Source organism: Humulus lupulus, chromosome 2, assembly GCF_963169125.1.
Source record: "Humulus lupulus chromosome 2, drHumLupu1.1, whole genome shotgun sequence".
Lineage (NCBI taxonomy): Eukaryota > Viridiplantae > Streptophyta > Magnoliopsida > Rosales > Cannabaceae > Humulus > Humulus lupulus.
This window is the reverse complement of record NC_084794.1, coordinates 69,269,415-69,287,199: the sequence shown is the minus strand read 5'-3', so window position 1 is coordinate 69,287,199 and position 17,785 is coordinate 69,269,415.

The window sequence follows — 17,785 nt, the reverse complement described above, 5'->3', positions numbered from 1 at the left end:
GTTTGTGTCTTTCTTACTGAAGATATAGTTTTTTAGCACTTAAATTGGTTGGTGATTGCGATTAGATGATTTTCTACCCTTAATTTTAATATATTAATATCTTCTCTCAACACCACATGGGAATTATCATCTTTTAAATTTATAAGATGATGATCCGTTGTTTTTCAAATAGGAAATGGGAATGATTTTCTACATGGGAATGATTTTCTAAATGGCTAGCCTTGAAAATGGGAATGGCTAGGCAATGATTTTCTACCCTTAATTTTAATATATTAATATCTTCTCTCAACACCACATGGGAATTATCATCTTTTAAATTTATAAGATGATGATCCGTTGTCTTTCACATAGGCAATGGCTAGCCTTGAAAAGGAACTATGACTCGAAGCCATGAAACAGGAAATAGAGTCCAAGTACTCAACTTGCGTCTAGGATCTTGTGGAAGGACCTGGTGACTTTAGGGTCATTGTGTGCAAGTGGATCTACAAGAAGAAACGAGGTGTTGATGGAAATATCGAGACTTATAAAGCTCGATTAGTGGCAAAGGGTTATACCCAAAGAGAAGGCGTGGACTATGAGGAAACTTTTAGTCTGGTAGCCGTGCTCAAGTCCATTCACATCCTCCTATCCATAGCAGCCACTCTCGACTATGAGATCTGGAAAATGGACGTCAAGACAACTTTTCTTAATGGAAAGCTTGACGAAGTCACTTATATGGATCAACCAGAAGGATTTAAAATAGCTGGACAAGAAAGAAAAACTTGCAAGTTGAATAAGTCCATTTACGGACTTAAGCAAGTTTTTTGTTCCTGGAACCTTAGTTTTGATGAAATAATCAAAACCTATGGCTCTGAACAAAATATTGATGAACCTTGTGTTTACAAACTGAAGGCAAATCAAGTAGTAGTATTCCTGGTTCTTTATGTAGAAGATATCTTACTCATTAGAAACAATGTTAAGAAATTGTCAGATGTGAAGAATTGGCTGAGCACTCAATTCCAAATGAAGGATTTGGGTGAAGCAAGTTATGTTTTAGGTATCCAGATCATTAGGGATAGAAAGAACAGACTCTTAGCTTTATCTCAAGCAACTTACATTGATAAAGTGCTTGAACGTTTCTCAATGACAAATTCCAAGAAATGACGTTTACCGTCTCGCCGTGGAATTCATCTTTCAAAGAAGCAGTCTCCCCAGACTCCTAAAGAGGAAGATGCAATGAGAAAAGTTCCTTACGCATCTGCAGTTGGAAGTCTGATGTATGCTATGTTGTGTACTAGACCAGATATCTGCTATGCAGTGGGAGTAGTGAGCAGGTGTTAGTCAAACCCAGGACCGAAACATTGGATAACAGTTAAGCATATTCTGAAGTATTTAAGGTGGATTAGGGATTATATGTTAGTATTTAAGAAGCATCTTCTAGGGTTGATGTCTGGACTAAGGCGCACACAAAGAAAAATGGGGAACCTGTCAATTCAAATGTTGCTGAAGCTTTTGTATGCACCTGCTAATTTCTATTTAATTTTTGATATTATTTCAATATGGTTATTTGAAATTTAAATATGATTATATGTTATTTGTATCTGGATATTTTGTTATGACATGTTGAATGATTCGTCATTATCTTAAAAAACTCCAAAAGAAATAGGAGATCTTCTTTCAAATATAATAGGTCTCGAAAAAGGTTGTTATCTGAGAGCTTATGGCAAAGGAGTTACTAAAACAAAGTTGGCAATTGCATCTGAGAAAGATGATCATATAATTCGAATGGAAAATAATTATAAAGAGTTGAAGGAAAAAGTGGCAGTTATGGAGCAGTTGATTCACTCTTTCATGAATCCCAAGGTAAATTTATTCATTCTTATTGACATTTACTTTGCATGCACCTTATTTGTTGTATCTAATATTTTTGTTTGTGATGGTTATAGTCTCAATCTGGTTTGAGCGGAGAGCAATCCAATGCACATAGTCCTACTTTGGTAAGATTCCAATATTATCAATTTGCTTATAAATTGTTAAGTTAATTAATTACTTCTGATCTCTCATAATATTTTTGTCATTTGGAATTTTTGTGGTTGGATGATGATTACAGAGTGGAAGTGTTGGAACTCAAGGCCAAAGATGCAAACTTTTGGATTGGAATGGTTCTGGGAATATTGTTGCTTATGGATATTTCATTTCAAATGATCCAAAAGATTTAGTTCTTGATGTCCCTATTGGACCATTTGCCATGAAGGTCTGTATTGATTTTGCAAGAGAGCCTGATGCATTTTTGTGGAGGCCTACTTCAAGGATAACTTGTATTGAAAAAAGTGTAGGAAGTGTTATTGCTTGGCCAGCCGACAAAGTCATAATGAGGTAAAGATTGATTTTACATATTATAATGAGTTGTGTCATATTGTTTTTGGAACTGTTTTGGGAATATCTAAGATTTAATTACAGGTTTCAAAATTTAGGATTTATTGAAAAATAGTTGTTATGTTGCTGATTTTTTTTTACATATCAACCGACCATTATGCTTATTGGTTAAGAAGATAACATGTGGGTTTTGTTTTCTTATTGTATTTTTTTAAGGATAACTAGTATCGAAGATAGTGTTGGAAGTGTTACTGCTTGGCTCGCTGACAAAGTTATAATGAGGTAAAGATTGATCTTACCTATAATAATGAGTTGTATCATATTGTTTCTGGAACTGTTATGTGAAAATTTGAGATTTAATTGCAGGTTTCAAAATTTAGGATTTATTGAAAAATACATGTTATGCTGCCGATTTGTTTTCAGAAAAATAATAACCAACTCATATGCGCATTGCTTATGACAATATCATGAGTATTGTTTTCTTATTGCATTTTTTCTCTCTATGTTATTTAGGTGATGAAATAGCGACACGAGAATTGAATGCTTGCAATTAATATAGAGATAGTATTGGACAAATATTACAATTTGCCTTTTATTAGACTAATTAGACATATTATTTCTAAGCACAAACTTTTATTATGGTATTTTGCACTTGAAATTTTTTCATTTGGGACACATGTATTGGATATTTTGGTTGATAAAAAAAATACATTATGCTTTATCAAATTCAAATTACATCATTAAATAATAAATTGCTTTATCAAATAAATGTAATTAAAAATAATTTAATTACATTTTGAAAATGTAATTAAAGATAATAAGATTACTTCTTGAAAATGTAATCAAAGATAATTAGATTACATCTTTAAAATGTAATTAAAGATAATAAGATTATATCTTGAAAATGTAATCAAAGATAATTAGATTACATCTTGAAAATGTAATAAAAAATAATTAGATTACATCTTTAAAATGTAATTAAAGATAATAAGATTACATTTTGAAAATGTAATCAACGATAATTAGATTACATCTTTAAAATGTAATCAAAGATAATTAGATTACATCTTGAAAATGTAATTAAAGATAATAAGATTACATCTTAAAAATGTAATTACATGAAAAAATATACTTAACATAAAGAATCATAACATCTAGATAATGTTACTATTGACAATATATAACACCGAAACAACGTTATAATAGTCTATTTAATAACATGAAAAAAATGTAATCAAATGGCAAGACTTTTAATAACATGGGCATACTTAACACTTGCTAAAGTGTTATAAATTTCATTTGATAACACTTTTTGAGAGTTATCATAAATATTTTTTCTTATAGTGTGAACCCTTTAGGCTACACCGATTCAGATTTTCAGATTGATGTAGACGATAGGAAGTCTACTTCTGGAATGGTGTTTACTCTTGGGGTTCGAGCTGTGATATGGAGAAGCATAAAGCAGTCTGCGATCTCAGATTCTACCATGGAGGCTGAATACATAGCTGCGTCAAAAGAAGCTAAGGAGATAGTCTGGCTAAAGAAGTTTTATTTAGATCTTGGTGTTATTCCAGAAATGGATAAACCGCTTGTGTTGCTTTGTGACAACACAGGAGCGATTGCCAACTCATAAGAACCTCATAGTCACAAGAGGACTAAGCATATAGAAAGGAAGTATCACATTATTCGAGAATATGTGGCTAGGCGAGATGTGAAGGTTATGAAGATTGTATCTAAAGACAATCTTATGGATCCGTTTACAAAGACACTACCAGAAGCTACATTTGATAAGCATATAAAAGAAATTGGATTATTATAATTAAGGCATTAGTTTCAATTAGTGCAAGTGGGAGTTTGTTGGGGTTTTTGTTAGATAAGCTTATACAGGATCTTTATTTATTTTCATGTATATCTAATATTAAGCAAATTAATACGAGATAGCCTAAAACATATTTCTAAAATTGAATTCAAAGAGAAACAAATAATATCATACTTACAGTATACGCAACGGAATTAAAGAGTCCTTCCTTCAGTTTCTCTAACTCTTGTATCCTCTCTGTCGTAGAGTATTACTAAGAAACTGAACCGATCTTCTATTTTCTTCACGATCTTCCAATGTATCCTTAGAACCACCTAGACTAGTGTGAGCAATTCTCAACACATGAGATAGATATAGAGAGATGAAGAGAAAATAACAAAGTGGCTTAGAAAAGGACTTGTGTTTAGAGAGAATATAAAACTATAAGAAAATCTGACTTGTGACTTATCTGTCGTCTCTGAAATCTTATCTCTAAGCACTCCTTTTATAGACTCAATTAGGCCATTTAATTTAATTAAAAAATCAATAAAATAACAGCCATTTTGAAGCCCTAGGTCGAAATTATCATGGGCTATAGGCCCGTGAAATTTCCCATTTGATTATAAGCCCATTGGACTTAAAATCAAGTCATGTATTATTTTATATTGATTTAATTAATTAAATAATTATTTAAATCCTTTATCAAATTAATTATTTATAATTTGAACCTTGATTTGAATTTATTTATTAATTTAGATACTAATTTATCTTAATTAATAAATCTGTCATAATTTCTCTTTTCTTCTCAAAATTACACAACTCTGTGAAACTATCCAAAATTGACCTGGTCAACTTTGATAATTCTAATTGATGATTAAATCAATTAATTGAGACTATCTAGATGATTTTATCCAAGGTACAATGGGGACCATGGGCCTATGAAATCAAGCTCCAATAAGTTATCATAAATCTAACAAATAAATTTACTAACTTATTAATTCCTCGTGACTCCACTATAGACTTGTAATTGCACTCTTGAATTCATAGAACGCTCTATAACAAATATAGATACGCTATTAATTATCCATTGTTACAACCATAATTGTCACTCAATCCTCTATAGACGGTCTACAATGAGATAGGACTAAAATACCGTTTTACCTCTCATTGTATTTTATCCTTAAAACACTTAGTTCCTTGTAAATGATATTTCAGTAAACTAATAATTTAATTACTGAAATGAGATCTCTATCATTTAACACCTTGAACCAAACTAAAAGGAAACCATCGTTTCACTTCTTCATCAGAAGCTATAGATGTTCATATATATGATTAACACTCCCACTCAATTATACTACCGAGTTCCCAAGATGTAAGTATGGGCTAGTCCGTAGGGTAAGCTGGTAACGAACAAGTCAAAGAACTCAAATAATACAATCAGTTAGAATACTAACCACTCAGAATTGAGATTGAATTGACCTATGGTCAACTATATGATATGACTAGAATAGATAATAACAGTATGTTTACTTATCTTATCAACTGTCAATATCGGTCCTGTCCGATGTAACAAATACATCCGATCTTATCTACTTTGCTAATGTTCTGGAAAGAACATAACACTGTAATGTGTAAGTAGATCATATCGTAGATTGGCAAGTCAGTGTAAATCCGGTGCACTGACTAATCTTAGGACTAACTTATTTTGAACATATAATCATATTTATATTCCACTGTGATTACGTCACTATAAATAAGATTAGCTATATGCTCGGGATTTAATAGAAGTTTATATTAAACAAATAATCATGAAAATAAAACATGTGAGCAAAGTGATTGACCAAGTCAAAAAATGATTTATATTCTTTTATTGATAATAAAATGAGATTACAAAGAATTTGGGTTTTAATTAGGGCATAAAACCCCAACAGTTTTATGCCTTAATTAAAACCCAATTTCTGTGTAATCTTATTTATTATCAATAAAAGAATAGAAATCATTTTTTGACTTGGTCAATGACTTTGCTCACATGTTTTATTTTCATGATTATTTGTTTAATGTAAATTTCTATTAAATCCCGAGCATATAACTAATCATATTTATAGTGAGGTAATCACAGTGGAATATAAATATGATTATATGTTCAAAATAAGTTAGTCTTAAGATTAGTTAGTGCATAAGATTTACATTGACTTGCCAATCTACGATATGATCTACTTACACATCGTAGTGTTATGTTCTTTCCAGAACATTAGCAAAGTAGATAAGATTGGATGTATTTGTTACATCGGACTGGACCGATATTGATAGTAGATAGGATAAATAAACATACCGTTATTATCTATTCTAGTCATATCATATAGTTGACCATATGTCAATTTAATCTTAATTATGAGTGGTTAGTATTCTAACTGATTGTATTATTTGAGTTCTTTGACTTGTTCGTTACTAGCTTACCATACGGACTAGCCCATACTTACATCTTGGAAACTCGGTAGTATAATTGAGTGGGACTGTTAATAATAGATATGAACATCTATAGCTTCTGTTGAAGAAGTGAAACGATGGTTTGCTTTTAGTTTGGTTCAGGGTGCTAAATGATAGAGATCTCATTTCAGTAATTAATATTAGTTTACTGAAATATCATTTACAAGGAACTAAGTGTTTTAAGGATAAAATACAATGAGGGGTAAAACGATATTTTAGCCCCATCTCATTGTAGACAGTCTATAGAGGATTGAGTGACAATTATGGTTGTAACAATGGATAATTAATAACGTGTCTATATTTCTTATAGAGCGTTCTATGAATTCAAGAGTGAAATTTCGAGTCTTTAGTGGAGTCACGAGGAATTAATAAGTTAGTAAATTTATTTGTTAGATTTATGATAACTTATTGGAGCTTGATTTCATAGGCCCATGATCCCCACTGTACCTTGGATAAAAACCATCTAGATAGTCTCAATTAATTGATTTAATCATCAATTAGAATTATCAAAGTTAACCAGGTCAATTTTGGATAGTTTCGCAGAGTTATACAATTTAGAGAAGAAAATAGAAATTAGGGCAGATTTATTACTTAAGATAAATTGGTATCTAAGTTAATAAATAAGTTTAAATCAATGTTCAAATTATAAATAATTAATTTGATAAAAGATTTGAATAATTATTTAATTAATTAAATCAATAAAAAATAATAATGGCCTTGATTTTAAGTCCAACAGGCTTATAATCAAATGAGAAATTTCATGTGCCTAAAGCCCATGATAATTTTGACCTAGGGCTGTTAATTGGCTATTTTTTATTGATTTTTTTTAATTAAATAAATGACCTAATTGAGTCTATAAAAGGAATGCTAAGAGAGTTGAAAACATAAGTTGAATCACACATTTCTAAGAAGATCAGAAGATCTATTAGGTTTTAGATTCTTTCTACTATATAAGTCCTTTTCTAAGCCTCATTGTTCTTTTATCTTATTCTCTCTATATCTATCTCATGTGTTTAGAATTGCCCACTCTAGTCTAGGTGATTCTAATGATACTTTGGAAGGCGTGAAGTAAATTGAAGAACGATTCGGTTTCTTGGTAATACTCTGCGATAGAAAGGATACAAGGGTTAGAGAAAATGAAGGAATAACTCTATCATTCCGCTGCGTATAATGTAAGTATTCTTATCATTATTTCTCTTTGAATTCAATTTTAGAAACATGTTCTAGGTTGTCTCATATTAACTTGTTTAATATTAGATCTACATGAAAATAAATAAAGATCATGTATAAGTTTCCCCATCAACGTTATCTGCGGGGTTAATAGTTTAATTGAGAAATTGGAATAATATTTATTATTAGTGATTGGGAATGATTGTTGAGGGTGGAGATTAACCTTTAATTGTTTCTTAATATTGTAATATTAATCTTTATTTGCTTTCTAGTTTATGTTATTTAATTTTGAGTTTGAAATCTAAATCCCCCTTTAAAGTCTTAGAGCTAATTATTGATTAATAAAGTGAACGATAGTCCTCGTGGGTTCAACCTGTGCTTGCTATTATAGTAAAATAATTGGAAGTATTGAAAGAAAAATAATTGTTAATTTTTTTGTGGTATACGACACTCATCAATCATATTCTCAAGTCAACCAATCATTTAAGCAAATTAAAGCCTCAACCATCTTTGGTGACAAAGAACTTCTAAATGAATCAAGTATCCGCCCTCCAGTAGAAAATGTTGATTCAGAAGCAACTGTAGACATTTGAGAAAAAATAACATCTTTTGCAATGTGAGAGACAATATGACACCAATTACCATTCATTTTCCACCAATCTAGAATGTAAAAATCCACATTCTCAAGTAACTTTTGCTTTCTATCAGCAAGATAATCATCCAAAGCATTAGTGGCTACTTCACTTGAAACAGGCTTAAGCATGATAAGAAATAATGTGCTACTTGAACTTCCACTTACATTGCTAGTGACATTTTCCCTTTCTTGTTGGTCATTGGAAGAATTTGGAAGCACAACATTCATTTGATAAAATGCATACAAACAAGTCATCATATTCTCAACTTTTTTTTTTATCATTTTTTAAGCTTTAATTGGATCATAGAGATACCTGAAACCATTCCGAACTACATCAAGTTTGAATCTTGGATCCAAAATAGAGGCAATATACTACAACATATTAACCTTCTAAACATTTCCCCAATACTTGTTGAACTTCAATAGCATGCTCTCTGCCATTTTTCTCATCAACACATCTGTACTAGTCTTCATTTCTTTGAGCTCAACTTGAACTGCAAGAATCTCTTGGAAGAAAAGATTTGATGTTACATACAATGAACCACTGAACTTCAAAGTAAGTTCATAAAAAGTTTTGACAAAATTAATAAATACTTCAGCATTGATTCAACCACTAGCTTCTGGTGGGCCATCTATTTTTCCCCATTGACTCTTTCTTCTTCAAAATACTTTGTGTAGTTTGCATCCCCTTCCATATAGCTAAAAGCCATCTTGAAGTTTAATGCTGCTTCTAGCATCATGTATGTGGAGTCCCACCTTGTCACCATATCTAAACATAATACTGCTTTTGATTCAACATTTGCATATTTACAAAAGTCTTTAAACCGCTACAATCTAGTTGGAGAAGGTCTCACATATCTTACTGCATTTCTTACGCTAGAAATGACATAAGATATGTCTTTTAAACCATCACAAACAACCAAGTTCAAAATATGCGCACAACAACGCACATGAAACATCTCTCCACCCACAACTAAAGCATTATGCTTTTTTAACAAACATTCTTTTACCTTTCTTAAAGCTACATTGTTTGATGAGGCATTATCAATCATGATAGAAAAAAGTTTAGTAATCCCCCAATGATTGAGACAATTGATTAGTTCTTTTGCCACCATTTCACCATTGTGGCTAGGAACATGAATAAAATTAATAATTCTTTTATGCATTTTCCAATTATCATCAATCCAATGAGCAATCAAGCTCATATGACTAAAATTCTGTATAGAAGTCCAACAATCAGTATTTAAAGACAACCTATGATTGGCAAAAACCTTTCTTAATTTTTTCTTTTCCTCCAAAAACAACTGGTAGATATCTCGAGCAATTGTAATCTTGAAGGAAATTCAAATTTAGGTAAAAATGACCAACAAGAAAGCGGAGCCCTTTACCTTCAATATGCCTAAGAGGAAGCTCATCAATAATAAAGTACTTGCCAATTAGTATTCTCACTTTACTTTGACTAAATTTTGCTGTGTGAGTCCCACTTCAGTTATCTTCAGAATCAAGAGTCTTCTTGGTGAAATGATAGGTTATCATTGCTTGTTTCATATTCCCTGTGACGAATGTGCTAAATGGACACTTCCTATGCTTTCTCTCAATGTGACTCCACAAGGTGCTGTAGGCAATACATATTGCAGGATCTTTATTTATTTTCATGCAATTTACATATTATCAAACAAACATGAAAATTCCTAGAACATGTTCCTATGAAATTGATACAAAACAGAGTTAAGTATAAACACTTACATATACGCAACGGAACTGGAATAACTCCTTCCTTCAATCTCTCTAACACTTGATTCCTTTCTGTAGTAGAGTATTATCAAGAGATTAAACTAGATCAGCAACACAATCTTCCTCACCAAGCCTTTGATCAACCTAGAATTAGTGTGGGCTAGTTCTCAACACATGAGATAGAGATCTAGAAGAGAAGAAAAAGAGAAAGTGGCCAAGAAAGGGTTAGACTGTCTAGGTTTTCACTTACCCAATGAATCAATTGAGATTGACTTCCTTTTGAAAATCCTAGATATCATATTCCTTATATAGGAAACTTAATGAGCTTTATTTAAATTTAAATTACATAAAAATAATAAACAAAAAATAAAAGCCTTGGGCTCTACCATAAATGGACTTGGGCCCAATCTTTTTTTTTTTTTGAATTTAAATCCGAATTGGGCCTAAATTCAAAAGCTTTTATTTATTTGTTTTTGAATTAATTAATTAATTAAATCCTTATTCAAATTAACTAATTATAATTTGAAACTTGATTTAATATTATTTATTTATATTGACACCAATTTATCAATATTAATAAATTTACCCAAAGATTCTCTTTTATTCTCTAAATCTCACATCTCTGTAAATTTTCCAAAATTGACCTAGTCAACTTTAAAAATCCTAATTGATAATTAAATCAATTAATTGAGACATTCTAGATGATTTACTCAAAGGTGATGCGGGGACCATGGATCCATGAAATCAAAGATCCCTTTCAGACTTACCCATTGTCTGTTTAAAGGCCAACAGATCATTGTTACTTGTGTCCGCAACCAGCTTGTGCGTTTCACTATCCATTTCATAGGTACAAGATTCCGAGAAACCCTCCTGCTATGACAAGACATCGTAACTTTCTGACTTGAATTAGTGGTTTCTAAATCTACCTTGTTTTCATTGACTTGTGTAACGCCCTAATTTCTCATAAATTATCGAGAACACAGCGTTGGATCATAATCATAAACATTGCTCTTTTTTTTTTTGAATGAAAACTAAAATAAATAAATAAATATATGGATCCATGGTTTTACAAAAATGAAATAACTGTCTTTAACATATTAAAACGGGCAACATATAAATAAAACTTTAAAAGAAAACATTCTTTAATAAAAATAAATAGGCCCGCTTGATCTTCCTCGACTATCAAGTACATCACGAAGCTCCTAGGTCCCACTCGCCACCGAACTTTCTATCTTTACTTGCCTGAAATAACATCATAAAGGGTGAGCTTCTAAGCCCAGTAAAGAAAATACAAATACGAGTTAATCATTTAATCAACATATCATAAACTTTACAAGAGTCATAACAAAACTTATTTATACTAATCATACAACATCATAAAACCCTAGGTCATATCATAGCCTAAGTCATAATCATAAATCATAATCTAAGTCATAGTTCATAGTCACAAGTCATAGGTCATAAGTCATAATCTTAACTATAGGTCATAGATCATAATAACAAGTCAGATATAATAAAAAGATAAGTGCTTATACAGGGGTGGCAATTAAGCCCCGGACATAAGTTCGTCATACACCAAACATCAACTTAGGTCCGTCATAAAATTTTGGCAACCGAGCCTACCGGACATAAGTCCGTCATACATCATTGGACACCTTAGGTCCATACACACTTACCCCTTTATTGTACCTGAAATGTTAGGTCATACAAAACATAAACTAAACTACCTAATTTCCTTACCAAAAACCAAAATATTGGAGACAAGAGCGGGATTGGAAACTCCTAAAACCAAACATATAGAAACCATAAGTCCTCTAGAGAAAGGAAGATGAATAGAAGATCTAAACCATTGGAATAAATACTTACCAAAAACCTTAAGTTTCAAAGAAATTGAACACCTTACCAAAAGTCATTATAACGAGTTAGGATTTGAATAAAATGAAAAGAATAAGAGGAACTATAATGAACTAAACCTAAGGATAAAGAATACCTTAGATAGATTAGAACTTCGATCTACACCTCAATACTGAAAAATCATTCTATCTTACTTCCCAAGTGTTTATAAAAGCTTAGATTGGAAAGCTTTTAACCCCAAAACCCTAGTGTTTCTCTCTAGAATGAACTTAGCAGCTTGGAGGCTCTGAACTGTGCTTGAAAGATGATGAAAAATTGTTTAGTGAAGGTGCCTATTTATAGAGTTCAAGAAGTGAAACTAACTCCTTTTAAACTGAATAAATAATTGATTAAAAATACATTTTTCGCTCAACAGATGCCCAAAACTTGGTCAAAAATGTTCAGGAACAAGTCAAAGTTGTTGAGGGTTGTTTCTAGTTTCGGATTCCACGAAAATTCAAAAATGGCCACTGGAGACGATATATCGCCTCCTATAGGCGATATATCGGTCCCTATAGCTGCGATATATTGGCATACGCTGATATTTCAAACACGTTTTTACACACTTTTAGCACCCTTGAATTTGTTTAAACCACTTTGAATGAGTAAAACGTGATCCTAACAGCTAAGGGAAGGTTCTAGACTTCCTAGACTTATCCATGATTATTTTTATTCATCAAAAACCTTAAATCTTTAATAAACGTATATGTGGCAAATGTTACATTCTTAATTATTCTATCTAAACCTTAGGTTATAATAAATAATATTCTTAGGACTATCTTCATTAATCAAAACCTTAAGATAAAATTAATATTTACTACTACTACTACTGCTACTGCTACTGCTACTGCCACTGCTACTACCCCTGCTGCCGCTGCTACCCCTGCTGCCGCTGCTACTACTGCTACTGCTACTACTGCTACTGTTGCTACTGCTACTACTACTAATACTGCTACTACTGCTACTGCTACTACTACTAATACTGCTACTACTGCTACTACTACTACTACTGCTACTGCTACTATTATTGCTACTACTACTACTACTGCTACTACTACTGCTACTGCTACTGCTACTACTAAAATTTCGAGACGCTACAACTTGCGTCGGTGAGGATGGAACAATAGTTTATCATTTTTCCATCTAATACTATTTTGCTATGAGACTTGAGTACCTTTAGAATAGCCAGAAAAGTAGCATTTGTAGAGCCAAACACTTTCTTGTCTACTGGACTATAAAACAGACCACCCTGAGTACCTTTAGAATAGCCATCAAACAAGCAAACCTCAGTTCGTTGTTGTAGCTTTCCTACCTTTTTCCTTAGGACATAAATAGGACACCCCCAAATTCCATAATGACATAAACCATGTTCATGACCATTTCATAATTCTAGTAGTGTCTTGGAGACAGCTTTTGAGACGGCACAACATTTAAAAAATGTCACATGCAGTCTAGGTAGTATGTCTCCAGAAAATATATGGGTAAGAAGTTGGTAGAGTTGAATAGCTTATCATAGAACACACATTTTCATAAACGTGCGATTCACACCGCTCAACAACCTTGTTCTATTGCGAAGTCCTTGGGATAGTTGCTTTAGAAAATTCTCCAAGTTTAATTAAATGATCTTGGTTCTTAGTATTCAAATATCCTCCACCCCAATCAGATCGCAAGATCTTTAATGTTTTACCTAATGCGGTTTTAAAGCCATATCAATGAATTCTTTGAACTTCTTAACAAATTCGCATAATTCCTATGCTTTAGATACTTACATAAGTCTCTAGAGAAATTGTCGATGATGGTGACGAAATACTCATAACCACCCCTCACTTGAACATTCATATGTCCCCAGACATTTTAACATACTAGCCCTAGTGGTTCTTTGGCACTTTCTCCTATCACAGAGAATGTACGCTTTGTCATTCTGCCCTCCAGACAATATTCACAAACAGGTAGGTCACCCTAGGTGAGTTCCCTCAAAGGCCCAGCCTTTGTTAGTCTTTGAATCCTATCATAGCAAATATGACCAAAGAGAAAATGCCAAAGTGTAGAGTCCCAGAATGTTTACTCAGTTAGCTAGTTAGTAGTAGTTGTAGTATTTTAGATTTCATGGATTTTGGTTCAAACCGAGACTTAGTTGGAAACTCCTAGCAATAGTTATGGATTTTATAAGTTTAACCTATAGTTTAAGAATATTAATTATAACATAAGGTTTGATTAATATTGTTGGTCATAAATATGATATTTATTATAACCTAAGGTTTAGATAGAGCCAATAGGAATATGACACTTGTCATAAGCATGATTATTAAGGAATTAAGTATTTTAATGATAAAATAAGAAAATATAAGCTTTAGTATTCACCAGAAACTATTAGGGTCATAGTTTGACTCAGTCAAAGTAGTTGTCCCATTCAAATTATGCTAAAAAAGTGCAATTATGTGTTTAAAATATTCACGTATGCCGATATATCGCAGCTGGAAGCCGATATATTGCCTGACGAAGGATACGAAAAACACGTTGATGTTGCACGAACGGACGAACGAAGACTCAGGACTAGGGAAGAGCCGATATTTCGCCACATAGGGGTGATATATCGCCCTTAGCAACATTTTTTTTATATTTTTGTTTCTAATTTTTTTAAAAAAAACAAGCCTTAACTACTTAGACCTACTTCTGAACGTTTTGACCGAGTCTTCAGCCTCTGATTGACGAAAATTCAATTCTTTTCATTTTAAAATCATTATTTTATTCAAATCATAATGAGATTAGTTTCACTCCTTACCTCTATAAATAGGACTTAGTACCCAACCTTCCACTCACTCTTCAAGCTGTGATCAGAGACTCCAAGGTGCTAGTGATTCCATAGAGTGATAAACACTTGGGTTGGGAAAAAGCTTTGCCATTCTTAAGCTTTATAAAATACTTGGGAAGTGAGGATTAGTGTATTTTGGTATTGAAGTTAGACCAATCCTTAAGGTCAACTAAGGTACTCTTATTCTTTAAGTTCAATTCTCTAAAACTCTTTAGTTTTCTTTAGTTCCTTTTATTCAGATCCTAACTTTTGATATTGGTTTTTGACTAGGTTTTTGAAACTTAAGGATCTTTCTTGGTAAGTTTCTTTTTGAAGGTTTAGTTCCCACATTTATTCTTTACTCTTTAGAAATTCTCACCATTCTTATTGCTGGTTTTAGGAGTGTTCCAAGTCCCGCATTTGTTTTCAAAAATCTCGGTTTTGGTAAGGAAAATAAGATAGATCTTGTATGTTTGTATGATATGTTATGTTATATGTTATTTCATCTTATGTTGTATGTTAACATTATGTATAGTATGTTTATAGACCTTGGGCATATGACTTGTCTAGCTAGCAAGCCCCAATAATTTATGGGCATATGACTTGCTTAGCTAGCAAGCCCCACAAATCTGTTGGGCATATGACTTGCCCCAAGTAGTATAATGGCCATTGTAGTATTATATGACATATGTTTATAGTATATGTGGTTATGATATAATTTATGTATATGTTTTATGTTGTTAGTAGTTTTCCTTGCTGGGCATTAGGCTCACTCCTTTACTTTTAGTTTGATGCAGGAAAATAGATACAAAGGTGGAAGGATTCTTGGAAGCTTGGCCTGTGTGTTGAGGAGAATGGAGTGGATGGGCTGTGTGTCGATTCAAGGACGATGTTATTTTCTTTAGTCTCTTAAAATTACGTTTTTATGTATTTTTCGCATTTAGCTTTGTAAACAATTTCATTTAAAGTTATGTTTTATTTTAAAACAATGAGCTCATTTTATGTATTACAAATATTATTTTAAAGTTTTCAATAAAGTTATGAATTTTTCTCATGTAAGTTCTCTTCAAAGTAGTAGTTATGTGTAGTAGGTTTAATGATCTAAGTCTTAGAAATAGTTAGGTCATTACACAAAGGTACGTCATTTCTAACGTTATTGACCGTTTGTCGTTTAACGATCCTAGATTTAGCTATCTTAAACAACTCATTATTTAGAACATAAAGTTAGTTTAGTTGCAGTAGGTGTTATACCCAGATTTCGAGCCATAGCAAATATGACCTCGAAAGCTGAGTTCGCATTAAATGGTCTCGTGAGGGTTAGGGTATGCTCTACGATTGTAAATCGGAGCCTGCAAAGTATGGTACAGACCTCGAATATGGTGACCTCGAAATGATCTCGATCTCGAAGGATAGCTCTGTGAGCCCCTCATCTTCAGGAACAACTTCGGAGCAGAGATCTTGAGCTCGATATGCCATCTCGAAAGAAATGTCAGCTCGGGAAATGTCAGTGGCTCGCACAATGACGTGAAACCTTAGATGCTGAAGCCTTGGAGATACGCTATGATTACCTTGAATATCTACAAGTGTTGTAGATATGGGATATGATCCTCATTTATTGATGTAAATCCCCAAAAATCGTGGGATATTATTTAGTCAGTTATGCGTTTCCTGATCTTTGGGGAACGTTTCCTTTTATATCTGATTATTGGCATTTAAGGCCATTTATTTTTATTCACAAAAGAGTAACTACCCAAAATATGTGGGATAGTATTCTGCATCCTTCTCTATAAATAGAGAAGTCATGCACCATTGTAGAGGGCCGAATTTCTGATTCTTGAGAGAAAACTCTGGAGAATTCATGCTAAAGAATTGTTCAGAGATAATCTTGAGATTAATAACAGAGACTCGTGGACTAGGCAGATTTAACTGCTGAACCACGTAAAAACCGTGTGTCTGATTCGTTTGTTTGTTTTAGCTATTGTCTTTAATTGTTTACGTGCTCTCTTCTTTTATCTGTTGACGAAAAACGGCGTCAACAGTTTGGTGCTTTCATTGAGAGCCTCAAGCATCCATCCCAGAGAGATTCATGGCTGCAAACAATCAGAACACTCCTGAAGAAAATTACCCAAGGCGTCCTGGAAAACAACCGATGGAGAACCCAGACGCTGAAGAAAGGAGTGGGTCCTCCGATTCCCGGGGACCACCTCCACAACCAAGGGATGAGGACATGTATTATAACCCTGAGCGTTATGTCCCTATTGTAGAATTGGAGAATCGGCAGCTGAAACAACTGCTGGCAGATGCCAACAAACGTAACGAGGAGTTGACTAGGATAGCCGTGGAAGCGCAGGTGGCTCAGCCCCCGCTTCCACGCGAAGACCAAGTCCCTCCTCCAAGGGACGTGCACGTTCCTCCCCGGAGGCCCCGTGGGCGTCCACGAAAAAATGCTACCACAAGGAGGCCAGCGCAACCTCCAGCACCAATGGAGCCACTGCTCCTTCTAGGCCTCAGAGGAGTACCCGAGCTCGGGTCCCGCCTAATCCATCTGTGGAAGTGCCTGCAGGAACTGAGAACAACCGAGCTCCTGCCGAGGCTCGGACTCAGGTTCCTGGTAGTGCACCAAACGCAACTGGCCCATCTCGGGCAAATTCTGGACCCTCCAGGCCGAGGCAAGGACGGCAACCACCGTCACCTATACGGTTCCCTCCGTCTCCCATAAGATATCCTTCACCTCCCCGCAGGAACGCTCAACCTGATCGAGATCAGGATCAAGGGCGTACAGGGGAAAGACAAGAAAACAGGGAGACGTTCCAGGGGCGGAAAGGCGCGCCATCCGAGAGAACTCAGACGTCCCGATCTCGCACTGCAGAGACGAGGCGACGTAGGAAGGATCCACCACGAAATGACCGATCGATGAGTTTCA